Here is a 12,011-nt window from a genome sequence, read left to right as displayed (position 1 = left end):
TTTCAACCTGTGGGTGAATATGTTGACGTCGACTACACTGAGTAAGCCGAACGAGAATTAGTAAGGATTGTGTCTAGAGTACCGTCCGACATACCTTGTTCGTTTTTGCCGGGCCATGTCGATGTCCGGCTCGAGTTTTCCAATTAAAAATCCCGCGCTCTCGCATCGTCTCACAGGCCAAATGTAAACTGCATATAAGTACTCCACTATATCGACTGTCACCTGCGTTTCGCAAAACAAAAAGCCCCATCGCTATCCTTAACGTTCGCTTTCACGCGTGTCGTTGGCGTCTTACTGTCTGCGTAACACAAACCCAAACCGCTCGACCCAAACCCAAAGCACAACGGGCGTGTTATCGGTGAGGGCATGAAGCCTATCTGCACGTGCACGCCCCCCCCCCCCTTCCCTCACCCGAGCCCGCATAAACCGACAGCCGGTGACGTGGGCGCGCTTAGACTTGAAAGCCACCGGCCAAATGCCACTGCGAAAGCTCTTCAAACTGAACAAGTGTTATTGGCTAACGTCGGCGTTCCAAGCGGACAAGTTGCTTTCATTCGGGAGCCTACTAGAGCTGTCTCAGGAAATGAAGGGTAACGTCAACAGACAAGTGCGTACATTGCAAGGAACCAGAATGAAACGAACATGCTCTGATCTAGTTTGCAGTGGCTAGAACCTACTGGATTATAGTGGGCAGCGCGTACAGACCACTCCGCATCAGGGATATCTTGGAGGGAAGGAGGCGCCGGAGAAGCTCTCTAGCAACACTCATCATAACGATTGGCTTCTACGCACGATGGATAAACAGGTATAAGGCCGTCAAACAAGCACGTCCCCCGCGTAATCAGTGGGGCATACTGATTCGCATGAACAGAATGATCTTCTTGGGGAAGGAAGTGTTCCCGAGAAAGTGGTCTTTCCCCTTTATCGAGGTCCAAAATGGGCGAGTGCGCCCAAGCTACACATTAATACATGGCTTGTGGTGCACTGGAACATGAGTTGTCAAAGTAACTTTAATGGTTTGGTCAGTACGTAGTACAAGGTTTTTATAACACAAGGTGATATAAAAAGCCTTTGGTACTAAGATGCTTAAGAGGACTGGCACTTTAGCACCTGGAAATGTCTTTGCTAGGCATGCTTGCCAACGTTCCGGTTCACGTCTAGTGCAGACATCTTTCCGGCTACGTCTAGTAAAGACACCGGCCACCAGGGCCTCTGGAACAAGCGTAACTCTTAGGGCAGCGCCCTTTTCAGGATGATTAAAGAAAAGTCCCGAAACGCTATATACGATCAATTTCTTATCACGCTATTTTGAGGGTGAGATTTACCTGCATGAAAAATGTGGCTTGCATATATTGGTTCCACTAGGTTCCTTAGAGGTTTTAAAGTGTCTGTATCGCGGAGAAGCATCAAGCATTGTGGTAAAGCTACTCCCCTGAACAGGCCACACATGTTCAATCAGTGGGCGCTTTGTCTCGTCATTGTATCAGTCCCAGGTTCCAAATCAGACGCATTTTTAAAGACGACAGTCTCTCTGGGGCTACTGAAACGCGACAATTCTTTCTTTCTGTCTGTCTGTCTGTCCGTCCGTCCGTCCGTCTGTCTGTCTGTCTGTCTGTCTGTACGTTCGTCCGTCCCTCGATTCCGCCGCCCGGCCAAAAGTTAAATTTTTTTCTTTGAGACGTTTATGCAGGAAAACACTTTCAGTCACTAAATCTAGAAAGATGTTCCACACTCGTCAATATTGTTCAACAAAAAGATTCTATTAGGCTTGTTTAAAGAAGAACGTCAATGCATAACTGGTGTTTGCTGTTATCTTATTTAGAAGTAGATGCATGGTCGATTTCGCGAAAGCAAATTAGAAAAAAAATGCGTTGAAAAAAGTTTCAAACACGAAATACAAGTAAGGCTGCAACCCGAACCTCCCGCTCGTGGCTTGAGCGCTAAGTCCAAACAGTCCCAACAGACGGCGCGACCCGCCGCGGTGGCTCAGTGGCTAAGGTGTTGCACTGCTGAGCCCAAGTACGCGGGTTCAATTCCCAGCCGCGGCGGCCGCTTTTCTGATGGAAGTGAATTAAAATCGAAAACGCCCGGGTGTCCACATTTCAGCGCACGTAAAGATCCCCAGGCGGTCAAACTTAATCCGTAGCCCTCCACTACGGCGCGCCTCATCGCCTGTGTAGCGCCGGCGTGCTAAGCCTCACAATAATTAATAATAATAATAAAAACAGACGGCGCAGCAGTCCCAACGCCGCAAAACTGAACTCCGCAAACATCTGATGGGTGGACCGAGACAAGACAGAAACAGCGTGAGAGGTGGGAGGATGAGACGAGAGAGGCAGTTACATTGCAGGAGCAGCAGAAAACTTTCGACGATGCAGCGACAAGATCAGATGAGGGGCCAATTTTTTAACGTGAACGTATTTTATTCCCCGACACATGAAGATTTTGCTGACGTCATATCCGGCCCGGAAGTGACGCCTGTACAACGAAGCAATCGGCCTGTAAAGGGTGCATCTCTGCACACAGGGTCATCTTGCGGGGACGCAACCTTTAGTACTAAAGAGTACGTTATTCTTAGGGTTGTTCGTTTTCGGGTTTTATATTTTAACGCAATGTGTTTAATGCCGCGATACCCCCAGATTTCACGGACGTCATATCCGTGACGGAAATGACGCCAGTACACCTTTGCCGAAGCGACCCGCCAGCAGAACGTCGCTCGCCAAGCACACCCACAAGACAGCCGCCGACCCGCAAATCATGCTCAGCTGCAGATTTTGCTGCACGTTTCACTTTCGCGTTTTACTGATTCCTATGACAGAGGAATAAACCATAGTTATTTTGTGTGTACACGTGCCTTACTGGCGCGTTGAATCATAAATGGTCAAGGTGGGGATAAAGAGAAGTGGCTGTACGTGTTAAGGGTGCGCGGCCATTACCCAGTTTGTTGGCTGCGCTTACTGTCGTCTTATTACGTCTGTATCTGCGGCGACGCCTAGTCCAAACAGGGGCCGGACACTTCGGCTAGTTTCGTTATTGGAAATAAAGTGTCGCCTTGACGCTGGTAGCCAAGCGAAAATTCAGCAACGTTTCATATGTGGATTTATATTTCCAACATACGCAGCAAGAAAGTAAAGTGATGCTGTTATGCGTAGAAAAAAATGTGTTCTTGGCTATTTACTTTTTTCGGCACCCTGTCTATTTATTTGGCCATTTCATTCACTGCGCCGACTGGCGGCGCTTTCGCTCTTATCTCTTCTGCTGCCACCTTGTTCGTCTGCGCCGGCCGCTTTCACTGTGTGCGCGTGTAGAAGTTTTGTAGCATGGCTTGAAGGTGAAACTTTTGGTGTCTGTGAGTGCGAACGGGCTCAAAATGTCAGAGCAACTTGGAAAAGGACACAAGGCGTGGTGCGCTGCTGCGTGGTGCGACAACTCGGGGAGGAATAGCACAGCGAAAATTTTCCGCTTCCCAGGGGACAGCATGTGAGAACACTTTTCATTCAGTCTCAGGCTTCAGTTATGAACAAGCAAGCGCTATCCTTATCAAAAACGCTGCAGGGCGGACCAAAAAATTTTCCGCTGTTGCGTTACAGTGAATTTCTTTTTGTTTGGTACAGCCGATTTTTCAGTAATGTTGCAAGCATGTGAAGCAACTTGTCGACAGTTTCTCATGAGCCGATTAATGCCAGCGGACGCGCGGACGGAAATTTTGCTTCGGTATCGGTTTGGAGAACGGCTGCTCTTCATTTTTTTTCCACGAGAGAAAAGCTTGCAAATGATGTTTGCCGAATGTGCTTACATGCTGCTTCGACAAACTGGTTTTGCTTTAGAGCGTTCCGACGACCAGTTTCTTATAGTGACATTACCACCTCTCAAAGTTTATTAACATGAATAGAGCCCCCAAAATCATTAACGTAGCAGCTAACCGCTTGCATTCCGTGTTACGAGAACTTCGAGTTATTTGCGAGTTATTTGCGCGAAGGTACACATATTTTGTACCTTTTTTGCACTGGAAATAATTGTTTCGCTTTTACGTGTTGTTTATTGATATCCGTAATGGTATTTCTTCCATTTTCCAGGTGTGATGTTTTGTAGAATTACGCACAACATTAGCCACGTAGAAAATGCTCGGCGGGCACCGTTCGTACTTCTCAAGAAAATCGGCTCTGCGACACTCGCTCGGCCAACTTCAGCTTCTCTCGCAAATGATGAGGCACGGATACAGCGTAACAAGAACATTTAGCCTTACTAGCTTACTTTTCCAGCGCTGTTAAGAGTGCGGAAACTTTTCATTCTGCTCGCGACCCCCGAAAAAAGCCGATCCGGGTGTCATCCGCATTGCTTGCACACCGTTCGGCTCGCCTCGCCAGGCGGAGAATCGCCGATACAGTGACGCGGGAAACACTGTCGTTAATTTGACACTACAGCGGTCACAGGTCACCCAAATTTTGGTTACAATTAAAACGTGCAATGTTTACCTTGAACCGGCTCGCAGGCGCGGACCACATTTTTTTTCAACGACCAGCCACTCTCCGCCTGCGGCCACTGCATTTAGGCCTCGCGCTAGTTCGCTATAGCGCGCTCCGTCGGCTCGAAGGTCGTTCACTCAGAGGAGACTTTGCAGTGCGTAGCACATTAATCCAGGTTGGTACCGCAATGTTGCCAACCAGCGTCGGTTGGCGGGAAGCACCTCGCATCTATTCGTGCGGCCGCAAGTTCGCATCGACACAAAAATTTCGGCGACGCTATAGCTCACACGAACGACACCAACTTGCAGCCATTTTGTAAAGAGGCATACAGAAAGAAGGGGTGAAGGAGGAGGGGGAGAAAGAGGAGGCGTGGGATTTTTTAATACTCCCATTACGACAGGCGTAGTATTCACAGCTAGATAATACGTTTTAGGGGAGGTGCAATCGTGGTAAATGCGCCTACTTACGACGGCTCTTGGCCACCGGAATAAACAGGTAGTTTTTCCGCCATAATACTACCGAACCTGGGTGTAAGCCTCCTGCCGTGAGGAGTTGCAAAGATGTATTTCAGCCAAAAAACTCCCATTCAGGTTAATTTGTGTTCTGCGTGGAACCGTGGTTCAAAGCCGACTCCCGCGCTGCGAACCACGAAACCAAAGAAAATGCTGAAAGGGGTGGGTTTGATGCTTGGGTAAAATAGCAATGAAATTCAGCAGATATGCGGGGGCACAGGGACACCGGAGAGCTGACTCATAAGAACCGCGTTCTTTGAAGCTAGTGCTGAAGTTCGCTGCGTTGTGTTCCAAATGAGCTTGAAGCCAGTCTAGGTGTAGCTTTGGCGCCTTAATGAATCCCCTAAAATTTGGCATTTTTACTGTTTATCGCTATCACTTTATCGCGACGATGACTGCGCTCTATTTTTTATGCTAAGGCTCGGAATAAAACAACCTGCACACAAGCCAGCGCAGCCCCGAAAGCTAGCAACGGAGCACTGCAAACAAGCTGCGAACGTGAAGCTTCACCCCGAAAGCAAACAAACATAACACGAGAAAACGCGCAACCGCCGAAGCTTTGTAGAACTGCTCGTATCCGATACAATCTGCGCATCGTATCAAAGCGCAGAATGAGGGTGATTGTTTTACAATTTTACTCTGGAACTGCTTGGAACTGGAACTGCAATCATCCATAGACACACTCCGGGGAAGACACAGGCGATACTTTGAATGTTGCTATGAGGAAGTATGCCTGTTCTTTTATAGATTTGATTGATGACCAAGCAAACAAAAAGATGTTTGCGTTATCACCGGTACATATAGTGTGAATCCACGGCTCATCCCGGAGATAAAAACGCCGAGAAATAACTATTGGGAAAAATCAAGACGGGCCCCAACTTGAAAGCGATAAAAGCTGCGCGTATTCATGTCCAGTTTTCCGTCTCATGGCGAGTAGTGCGGGCTGTGGCCACCACGCGCCGCATGAAAATTATACTTCGACGTCAGCACTTATTAATCAAGCCGAGCAAGAGAGCAGGGAGAAGCCCCGTGCCGCTACATCCCATGACCCACGACCACTGCCAGGAAGACATCCCAGGGGGAGCCCAAGTCCTGGTACACAAAATAAGAGCAGGGGCTGCCCTTACGGAGGACGTGCTCGCAAAGTGGCGGGCATACGTTCCCCGACGCTCAAGACACCTAAAAGAACCCCCCGAGAACTCCAGGGACACTACCATCGTGACCTGCTCCTCGTGTCACGCGCCAACAAGGCCCACAATGCAGCACATCCTGTGGGAGTACTCGGGGCTCGCGGCGAAGAGAAGAGTACATCAAGCCCCTCCAGGAGTGGACATTGCCTCCTCTGGGCCGGCTCACCCAAAAGAGACTGTTATGTCCCTGTGGAGTTTCTCTTGTACCACGGGGATGCACAAGAGAATGTAGACGCTCTCACTTTCTTTACCGCCTTCCCCATCAACTCCCCTTCTGAATAAAGAATTATAAAAATATTAATAATCAAGCAGCAGACCTCACCGGGCAATATTGACAGTATGGCCGTCATCTGCCGCATACGAATGATGACAAGGCAGTTCTAGCGCACAACTGGCAAACAATCGCTGTGACGCTGCGTTTTTATAGCGAGGCGTGAGTAGAGATGAATTTGCAGCCAGGCCAAGAAACGGTGCTTCGGCGGTCACTCCTTGTCCAAGTTTTTCGTCACGCGCTAAGGGCCCTCCGTATATATAATGCAGCCTCTCGCAGATGATACATTAAAATGTTGACTAGCCCTATAATCTAATAATAGAAAGTTTTAGCTGACCGTTTTCGACGGTCCGCTCCGGTATCGGCGGCCCGCTCAGCGCAACCGGCGCCAATGCCGTTCGCGGCCAAGAGCGCCACGCATGCGCAATGACGCTCCCGCTTGCTATTAAATGCAGAGAACTTTAGGCGCTCGCCTTGTTGTCCTAGCTCGCTCGCTGGACCCAAGTATATAGAGCACCAAGGCGGAGTCCCGGGGTAACGCTGTTGTTCGCGGCGTACCCCAGAGGCTTCGAAAGCCAAGCGGTTTATATAGTCATAAGCGCTCGAAACTCGTGAAACGCTGGCGCTTGTCATGCATCTTCCCGTTGTTTAGCGCAAAGAAAAGTATAGGTACATTTGAGGAAAAATATACGTAATTAACCGGCAACGCTCGCGTTCATTTAGTTAAGGACGCCCGTTGGATTGGTTTTTACGATAGTAAACGCAAATGGTGGCAGTGCAACGCCGGCACGTGCGGGGAGCAAAGCACAAAAAGAACAGAACTCCCGCTGGCGCAGTTTCACGCAGGCGGTGCGCAAGCACTGTGGAGGTGGGAAATTTGAAATGCGTTGGGTGGTAGCAGGGAGCGGATAGTGGCGCTACAGCCCATTATGGCGAATCACTGCTCCGCACTTCCGACAGCTTTCACATTGAGTGGAACGGCTTTAATTTTTTTGAGCGGAGCGAACCGTGAAAAACGGTCAGCCAAAACTCGCTATTGGGTTGAGCCTAGTGGGATAGTGGAAAAAGCAGGAATTGTCGCGCAGTTTTCGATTGCAGAACACTTTAGAGGCCCTGCTTGTCTTTGTAGCTCGTTCGCTGTCACGCTAGCCACCGCACTCATGCGGCGTGCGTAACGGACCCAAACAGAGGTTTCAGTTGCCTCATTCCAAAAGCAAAGCGGCGCTGTAACTGCTCCTGCACACATACACAGTCAGATTCAAACATCTACGGGTCCACAACATGGCAGAAGAGCTAGTACGAAGTGTACTTTTCTGCTAAGTAGCCCGTCCAGCGACTACCCCTACAGGATTACACATTCTTGACAGACTTGGCCTTAATATCCCGACAGGATTAGACCGGAAAGGCCCCATTCCGCATGCCACTCATGCTGAACTCGCAGTTCTGCCACTAACCCGCAGTATGGGATCCCACATATCAATCTGGTGATTGAGAAGTGCGCGGAGTATATTGAACCCATACTGAGCCTTCATAGATTATGAGAAAGTATTTGACTCGGTCGAAACCTCAGGAGTCATTCAGGCATTACGGAACCAGGGTGTAGACGAGCATTATGTAAGAATACTAGAGGATACATTTACAATGGGTCCGCAGCTACCATGCTACTCCATAAGGAGAGCAGTAAAGTACCTATAAAGAAGGGCGTCAGACAAGCAGACACAATCTCTACAATGTTATTCACAGCATGGTTACAAGAAGTATTCAGAACGTTGGATTGGGAACAGGTGGGAGTAAGGGTTAATGGAGAACACCTCAGCAGTCTCAGATTTTCTGATGACGTTGTCTTGCTAAGTAACTCTGGGGACGAATTGCAAAGCATGCTTACCGCGCTGGCCAAACAGAGTGAACCGTGGGCCTGAAAATTAATGTGCAGAAAACTTAAGTAATGATCGGGACAGTCCAGCGGTTTGAAATAGGTGGCGAGGCAGTGAAAGTGGTAAGCGAATATATCTACTTAGGCCAAGTTGTAACCCCGGATCCCAATCATGAGGCAGAGATGATTAGAATGATAAGAATGGGGTAGAGTGCATTCGGCAGGCATTCTCAGATAATGAATGGTAGCCTGCCATTGTCCCTGAAGACGAAAGTGTATGACAGCTGCAACTTACCGGTACTCACCTACGGGGCAGAAACTTCGAGGCTCACTAAGAGAGTGCAACTTAAATTGAGGACGACTCAGCGAGCAACGGAACGGAAGATGATAGGTGTAACATTAAGGGAAAAGACGAGAGCGAAGTGGGTCAGGGGACAAACGAGTGTTAAGGACGTATTAGTAGAAATTAAGAAGAAGAAATGGACGTGGGCAGGACACGTAATGCGAAGGCAAGATAACCGTTGGTCATTAGGTAACAGAGTGGATCCCCAGAGAAGGCAAGCGTGGCAGGGGGCAGCAGAAAGTTAGATGGGCAGATGAGATCAAGAAGTTTGCGGGGATAAATTGGTCGCAGTTAGCGAAGGACCGGGGTAACCGGAAAGTAATGGGAGAGGCCTTTGCCCTGCAGTGGGCGTAGATAGGCTGGTGATGATGATGATGATGATGATGATGATGAATTTAGTCGCAACTCCTGCATTTCTTATAAATTTAAGGCTGCTCTAAAGTCTTCGACATTCGTTTGAATAGTTTTTGTTGGGAAATTTCGAGATATTTGAAATTAAATTCAAATGGGATACTCCAGCTAAGCCTCTGGACGACTGTACTGTTTGCTAAGAAGGGAACTGAAATTCATTTATTTCGCAGCTACTCGATGACGTGGAACTTGCAAGGCGGCAACGGCGGTGGCTGCACGTTCTGCAGCAGCGGAATTCCGTAGCTTTCGCAGCCATATCCACTTCATTACGCGCCGAGGCTCCTTCGATTCCCGCTCTTTTTCCTCCGAGCGAACGATACATGCGTACATCCCATAGCGAGTTAAAACTTCGAAGCACTCGAGTTTTATTCTCGTCGACAAACATGGAGCTGTCCGTTTCCCGCCCACGTCGTAGGAATTTTACTGTGTAACACACCAATCCACACCGCTCAACCACGGATGACGACATATAGGCCACATTAGGCCACACGTCCACGTTTAAATCTCCCAGCAGCACGACGGGCATGGCATCGGTGAGACCATGAAGCCTAGCTGCGCGTTCACGCCCCCTTCCCCGCGCCCCTGCTAACGGCGCTAGCGCCGTTATCAGCCGACCGCGCAATTTGTAAAAGAGCCATCGCGGGTGTCGAGTGGTATGGAGCTTGTGAAAGAGGAGTCGCAGGTGGCCAGGAGGAGCGCAGAATCGGTTCCGAGTAAAACGATTACAATGAGAACTTGGAGGTTCGGCATGCACAGTTTAGCTGTACAAATACAAACGCACAACTCCCGGAATTCGAACCCAGTGGTGGCGGTGGTGAAACATTTATTCAAGTAAAAGAGGCTCGCGCTTGAAAGCGGCAGAAGCCCTCAGTCAAGGGCCCCCGCGGCGGCTGTGGTTTTGCGTGCCCGGTCTAAACCCGGCTCGATGAGGTTAGCATGCAAAAGTGTACTATGAATTAAGCGTATACGCTTCAGAGTACGCTTTTGGGTGGTATGTTTCAGTGTACTCTTCCGGATACCAAGGTGCTTTCAGAGTGAACTCCCCTTCGTCAGAGTACTGTACACTGTGATGAAAGAAAGTCCACTTCCTGAAATGATCGTAGACTTCGTTGTCATTGTGTGTCCGCCCCTTTACTAGTTTTATTTTAAGCGCTCTTTGTGAGTTTTATTTGTCCCTCGCATTTGCAGGTGCGTGCTCGTGCGTGTTCGTGTAAGCGCGCGTGCGTTTGTGTGTGTGTGCGTGCGTGCATGCGTGCGTGAGTTCCTGTATGTGTGAGTGTGCGCGCGTGCATGCGTGCGTGTGTGTGTATGCGAGTGTGTGCGCGTGCGTGTGTGCGTGCGCGCGCGCGTGTGTGTGCGTGTGTGTGTGTGCGTGCACATGTGCGCGTGTGCGTGTGTGCGCGTGTGTGTATGTGCGTGCGCGTGTGTGTGCGCGTGCGCTAAAACTCAGCGCGACAAACGCGGTATTTCATTGACAGGACACATAGAAAAGGAGTTTAGGTTTCGCGCCAAAGAGCGACGCCAAGGGCGCGAAATTTATTTCCTGCTGGCAATAAGACATCATAACACTGTACCCCCTGAGTGCGTTAATATCGCTGAGCCCACGCCTAGCACATGCGTCGACCTGCTTTTTTCCCCTCTCTTTTGCCCTCGCTTGAGGAGAGAACAGCAAAACTAACAGGCGGAAAATGAAAAAGACAAGAGAATTCGTAGCACTCAGCGAACAACCGATAGATGCGGCGCCCCCAGAGTCACTTCGCGTTACGCTTCGCACCTTCCAAGACGGCTCTGCGGGCTGCGTGCCGTGGCCGGGAGGAATGATGGATTGCTGGAAGGCGCGATCGATCTCGGCCCACTCTGTCTGGGCCCCGCTTACGAGTGAAGCAGCAACGGGGATGTCTGCGGAAGCTCTCCGTTGTTAAGCACCTGCTCGCGTGTAAAGATGGTAAGAAACATTGGCCGCGTATCTGCTCCCTTCGATGCGAATGTCGTCGAATAGTCTGTTGCCGCCTCTGCCTCGTAAAATGTCTCAGTTTATTCAATAAAAAGCGGTCTAGCACGGTTTGTTTGAGCGAATCCTCCCCCGAACGAACTGGCGAACGTGCACAAACCCTATTGCTTCCAAGAACTGGCCCAGTTATTGAGTCTACTGAGAACGACCAGCATTTGCTTATTTTCTCTTACCCTCCCTCCCCATTCCTTTCGCCCATCGTGACCAGTGGTCATCTTTTTCTATTAAAGGCTCTCTCTCTCTCTCTCTCTCTCTCTCTCTCTCTCTCTCTCTCTCTCTCTCATGCTCTTCCCCTCCCTTCCTACCACGATAAACACGGAGGATGTTTGCTAAAGTTAATTCAATTTTCGCGCGTTCCACTGCACGCGCCATCTACGGGAACCTTTTGTTACTGCTGGACTTGGGCCGTGACCTCCGCGATCGGCTACCGGCGCCGCCGCCGGCAGCAAATCGCGGAGGCCACGCTTGGGCTCGCGCGAGCTACTTTAGGGGCTCGCGCGAGCTACTTTAGGGGCTCGCCTTGTCGTAGCCCACTCGCTGGACCCAAGTAGAGCCGCACGGCGTTCCGTCGTAGCGGCTGTCGTCGCGGTGTCACACAAATGATTCGAAAGCCAAGCGATTTATATAGTCATAAGCGTTCGAAACTTGAGAACCGCTGGCGCTTGCCATACATCTCCCCGTTGTTTAGCGCAAAGAAAACAGCTGTGGGTACATTTGAGGCAAAATATACGTAATTAACTGGCAGAGCCTGCGTCCATTTAGTTGGGAACGATCGTTGGGTTGGTTTTTACGACAGTAAGCGAAAAAAATTAGCAGTTCCTTCGCTCGGCTATGCCAGGATATACGTAGCGTGAGCTAAGGTTTAGCTGGTTATTCTTAGGTTTCCTGGTTGTCTAGGATTAGCTGATTGTCATGCTGTCCAAGTCCAGTCCAG

At 49.7% G+C, this 12,011-nt stretch overlaps 1 long non-coding RNA gene across 1 annotated transcript in view; it reads left to right on the top strand.

Annotated features, from left to right (window-relative positions):
* Positions 1-3,275: 3,275 nt before the first annotated feature.
* The window catches only part of LOC144166583 (uncharacterized), a 45,584-nt gene continuing 36,848 nt past the window's right edge, over positions 3,276-12,011 (top strand). Inside the window, exon 1 of the long non-coding RNA XR_013321710.1 lies at positions 3,276-3,480. This is a non-coding gene — a long non-coding RNA (uncharacterized LOC144166583). The remainder of the gene's footprint in view (positions 3,481-12,011) is intronic.

This window comes from Haemaphysalis longicornis, unplaced genomic scaffold (assembly GCF_048455015.1).
Source record: "Haemaphysalis longicornis isolate Haplotype H1 unplaced genomic scaffold, Haemaphysalis longicornis Haplotype H1 scaffold_18, whole genome shotgun sequence".
NCBI lineage: Eukaryota > Metazoa > Arthropoda > Arachnida > Ixodida > Ixodidae > Haemaphysalis > Haemaphysalis longicornis.
Note: the sequence above shows the minus strand (reverse complement) of the source record. Positions and strands in the feature narration are given on the sequence as shown.